The sequence below is a fragment of the Neoarius graeffei genome, chromosome 27 (assembly GCF_027579695.1).
Source record: "Neoarius graeffei isolate fNeoGra1 chromosome 27, fNeoGra1.pri, whole genome shotgun sequence".
Taxonomy (NCBI): domain Eukaryota; kingdom Metazoa; phylum Chordata; class Actinopteri; order Siluriformes; family Ariidae; genus Neoarius; species Neoarius graeffei.
The window spans coordinates 14,578,158-14,583,949 of record NC_083595.1 but is presented as its reverse complement, the minus strand read 5'-3'; positions in this window follow the sequence as shown (position 1 = coordinate 14,583,949).

Sequence of the window (5,792 nt, the reverse complement as noted above, 5' to 3'; positions counted from 1 at the left end):
GTCACAGCCTTTTATATCTGATTATTGTTTTATATTTTTTTGCTTGTTTTTTTTTTTTAAATATAGAGCGGCGGCTACAATTATCAACACCTTAACGATTTTTTGGCCATTACCAAAGTAGAAAAGACTTTCAATACGTAAATTGTGCATGAATAATTACTCATACTTCCACTGAAAAAAAATGAGTTGAATCCCGATTACTTAGTGTATCGGATCACGTGACACCGTTCCACAATTATCGACACCTTTGTCCACAGTTATTGACACCATTCCACAATTATCAACATCCAGATGATTATTTATAAAAAAAAATAATTGTTTTATGGTATTAAGTTAACAAAACATTGTTTTTATTTAAAATTAGTTTTACATAGACTTATATTTAGTACAAAATACCTTTTATATAAATATATCGATGTTGGTGCTTACGTAAATGAGGAAGTAATTCTAATGTTTGTAAACAAATGAACTGATAATGTTTAACCTGTCAGAAAATCTTTTTGTTCATTTTCTACCCGCTTTCTAAGTATTTTCATAGATCACATTTTGTTAATCATTCGTTATTGTTTGTATTAATTTCTAGTTTTGTCGTTTACCAATAAATGTCAACAGGGAATTGACATTGTAACCACATGAAAATTCAGGTCAAAGGTCACATGTCATTCCTCGAACCAAAATATAAAATGCCTACTGATATTGTAATATGTGGTAGATATTTACAACAAACTGCAAAAAAAAAAAAAAAATTTACTGAATGGAATCATCTCATCTCATCTCATTATCTCTAGCCACTTTATCCTGTTCTACAGGGTCGCAGGCAAGCTGGAGCCTATCCCAGCTGACTACAGGCGAAAGGCAGGGTACACCCTGGACAAGTCGCCAGGTCATCACAGGGCTGACGCATAGACACAGACAACCATTCACACTCACATTCACACCTACGGTCAATTTAGAGTCATCAGTTAACCTAACCTGCATGTCTTTGGACTGTGGGGGAAACCGGAGCACCCGGAGGAAACCCACGCGGACACGGGGAGAACATGCAAACTCCGCACAGAAAGGCCCTCGCCGGCCACGGGGCTCGAACCCAGACCTTCTTGCTGTGAGGCGACAGCACTAACCACTACACCACCGTGCCGCCGAATGGAATAAAAAAATCTGAATATTTCAAGCATGTAATTTTTTATATGCTAGGAATTTAATTCTAGTCTATGTATTGCAATCGGATTCCAGCTTGCCTGCGACCCTGTAGAACAGGATAAAGCGGCTAGAGATAATGAGATGAGATGGGATTCCAAATACTCTATAAACATTCCATTCTGTTATGAATCAGAAAAAAATATTATAAATCACAGCACTTTTATTTTTTAAAAATACTTAATCTACTTCAACAAAGATCGATCCATAACAGTTGTAAACGTCACTTAATTCCACAGGGTGTCGATAATGGTGGACACCGGTGAAAGTGATCACTATTATTAACATCTCACGTGACTTCTCAAACGCACATTTAGATACAAAATGGTGGCTGTCAAATGAAAACGTAAGAAACAAAGTAGGTTTTGACAAGGAGATCATGAAATATTGGTGAATTTGGTCGGTAAAAACATGTCCATGATCTTTCCACCATGCTTACCTGCGATGATAACGTTCGGGTTTTCCTCAAATTACTGATTGTTCCAAAAAAAAAATCCATCCCAGGTAATGAGCTGTGTAATCAGACAACAAGATCAAAGGGTGAGGCGGGTCTTCCGGTTGATTAATTAACCAATAATAACTGTTGGAACTGAAACTCACTTTTGTAAAATTGTTTTTTATTGGTAAATCTGAAAAGGTGTCAATAATTATGGACTGTTGATAACTGTAACTGCCGCACTAGTTATTATTTCAAAGGCTTCTTTGAAAATGAAGGCAGAATAAAGCTGCTATTACTGTTTTGAATACTGTTTTTTAATACCACGAACACAAAAAATGTAATTAAAAGTCAAAATGAAGCGTATTTAATTTCTTACCATTTGTTTTTGCCTTGATATTTTAGGTATATGCTGTTAAGAGTCAAAGACCTAAATTAAAATAAATTGTCAAGGGAATAACAGAATGGGACGAATCAAGGCTGGAAAGTTCCACTGAGCCTCCAATTTATACTGATTAACTAAATGATTAATTTGATTTAGTTAATTGATTTTGATTTTTTTCCCTTTTGCTAACTTTGACCAGAGTGTGAAGTAATGAAGCACAATTAGTTTGTATTTTAGTATCTACCTACATTTGTCTTTTACTCACTGCATTGTAAAGGTTAGGTTTCAAACACTACATCACTACATTTCTTTATAATAATATATTTTTAAAGTCATGTCAATGCTATTTTTAGCATCAGATGCCGTCAAGGGATTGATATAAATTCCTAGTAAATCTAAACCTAATAGCCATCACTGTAATCTACCTGCTGCTACACTTTGTATTTATTCATGGCAGGTTGTATTGTAACAGCTAGAGAGAATAGGATTTGTGCTAGCTAACATTCAAACATTTGGTTTTGGAACAGAGCTCTGTTATTGGGCAGGATACTGTCATAGTGGTCACTCTTTAACATCATACCTGTGCCAAAATCAGGTGCACTGACCAAACTAGACAACTACTGTGGAATCAGCCTTACATGTATTCTTCTGAAGCTCTTTAACAGAATGATCCTAAATTGTATCAGGAAGGTTACTGACCCAAAGTGAGAAATAATCAGTGTGGGTTCAGGGAGAACAGTTGTACAGTTGTACGGATCTTTGCTCTCCGTAGAATCATCGAGGAGGTAAAGAAGAACAAGCTCCCTGCTGTGATAACCTTCATCAATTTTAAGAAAGCATTTGACTATTCATAGGGGAAAGATGCTTAACATACTTCAAGCCTATGGAATACCACCACAGCTGCTTAAGGCTACTGTGGCCACCTACAAAGGCAAAGGTAGTGACACCTGATGGAATCACAGAAGAGTTTGAGTTGCTTGCAGGAGTACTGCAGGGAGACACCATAGCTCCATTCTTGTTTATTATTGTCCTTGACTATGCTCTAAGGAAGGCAACTTCAGACCATGAGAATCTCGGCTTCACTGTCAGCCCAAGAAAGTCGAGGAGGACTGGAGCAGTAAAACTAACAGACTTAGATTTTACAGATGATATTGCTCTACTCTCTGACCAACTCCAGGATGCCCAGTCTCTCCTGATGAGGGTTGAGTCTGAATGTGGGAAGACAGGCCTGCACCTCAATGCCAAGAAGACTGAATACATGACCTTCAATATAACATCCTTGACTCCCCTCAAAGTTAGCAGTGGTGACCATCTTCAACAGGTCAACAACTTTAAATATCTTAGCTTAAGAATGGAGAGCACAGAGAGGGACATTAAAGAGAGAAAGGTACAAGCTTGGAGATCCCTCCACAAACTGAAAAGAGTTTAGACATCCAAGTTATCAAGAGGGTTAAAAGCCAGGATATTCACAGCAGCCATTAAATCCATCCTGCTCTATGGCTATGAGGCCTGGACCCTGACCACTCCCCTTACCAAGTCCCTAGATGAGTGTTATACAAGAATGCTTAGGGCCATTCATAATATCAACTGGCAGCAGTGCATCACCAATCAAGAATATGGAGACCTCTCTAGGGTCTCAGACAAAATATCAGCAAGGCGACTCAGGCTAGCCGGCCACTGCCTCCAACATCCAGAGATCCCAGCATTTGTAACAGTATTATGGGAGCCCACACATGGCAGAAGAGTCCCTGGGCGGCCACTCAAAACAATGGTGGATGTCCTCAAAGAAGAACCTATTGGAGTGGTCAACACCATTGAGTTGAGGACCCTAATAATGGATAGAGAGGAGTGGAGAGTCTGCTATTTTGCCCGACTGAGGTTGATGTAGTAGTAGTAGTAGTGGTAACATATAAAGTTTAGCACCCACGTGCAATGAACCGGTGCTACAGGTGCTCTAGCCCCTGTCCCTTTTCTGTTTGCTGTCCAAAGTGCCCTTTTCATAGGGACTGTTTTGTTGTTGTTAGTTTTTTTTTATATTTGTAAAAGATAAGTTAGCTCCAACATCAATATTCTCTACAATTTGGCAATAATATATATAGATTTATAAAATAACGTTTTTCTATGTAAATGCGGGCATCAATCCGTGAGGTCATGCATTCAGTGAACCTCCGTGCAGAAAGCGCATGCAGGCGGTTGACAGTGGGAGACAGTGCGAGGAATGGCATGGTAAGGTCACACTGAAAGTCTCCTTTCATTTCTTATGTGAACATGCAATATTGTGCAGCTTAGAACACAACAGTAAATGCGTAGGGTTGTTTATCATTTAATGAAGCCACCTAGGCTATATTTAAACCGTTTGCTCCATCCATTTCATTAACGTGGCAGATTTGGAAACTTTAGTTTGAACGACGGCGTTAATAACATATTCTAGCAGCTTCGAAAACTTAAGGCTGAATGACGACGTCCACAACATATTCTATCAAGACACACAGAATGTTCAGTTGCAATTGAAATTTAGTTTTGAATAAAGTTAACTTGTGTGAAAAATTTGTTCCAAGTGCCCTTTTTTGAATGTTGACCCCCTGCCCCACCAAAGGTCTTTGCACGGCCCTGAAGTTTAGGAATAAAACTTATTTTACTAAAATGACCTTTGCTAAAAATTTCCCATGATAATTCATGAAAGAGGCACTAGTGAGTAGTTTTTAATCATTAGTAGGTCACATGACTATAACCTGTGTGTAGGCTGTGCATTTTATGTAAGGTAGAATATGTCTGAGATAGTATGGAAAATGAAAAAAAAAGAATGAATGAATGAATAAATAAATAAGCAGTGATTTTGACTTGTATTTCATTGCAGACAGTATGTACCCAAGATATTTCATGTTTTGTTTTGTGTTGCAATTCGGACGGGTGGGTGGAGCACAGAAGGACGGCTGGCCAGAACTGAGTTCAACAAAATCTCTTTATTTGGACACTTTACAGTGACGTTATTCTCCCAGCCATGCATGCACACACACAGGTCGTCTGGTTGGGGAGAGAGCTCTCTTTCTCTGCTCTCTCTCTCCTTATATAGGGCGCGGTCACTGGGGAAGACACACAAACACACGTTAACTGACATCAGGTGCAGTGATTCTGCCACTTACCTTCCCTGACTCTGCCCTCCGGTCACAGACCAACGCTTGAGCACGCCCCCGCTGCCACATTTTGTTTTTCTGGTCAACTTCATTTAATTTGTTAATATACATCCATTCCTGTGTTTCAGACCTGCAACACATTCTGAAAAAAAGTTGAGATGGGGGCAATTTTGGGCTAGTAATGAGGTAAAACAATGAAATAATGATGTGATTTGAAACAGGTGATGTCAACAGGTGATTGTAATCATGATTTGGTACAATCATGATTTGGTACAACCCATCTCACAGCTTCTTCAGTCTGCTGCTGTTGGGGAGGAGACTGCGGAGTCTCCGGGCCAAAACCAGCAGGCTCAAGAACAGTTTCTTTCACCAGGCGGTCAGGAGGCTCAACTCCCTCCCTGTTCTGCCCCTCCTCCCCCCTCTGCCCCCTGCCACAGATTCTGCTCGCACAACCCCCTGCCCCCCTTCATCCTCACGGTCCCCCCCCCCCCAACACACACACACACACACACACACACACACACACACACACACATACATACATCTCATCGTTCATTAACACACTGAACTCAGGGACCGCACATCTCACTTTACCTCACTCATTTGCACTATTCTGCACTACCTCACCTTAACAGCTGCT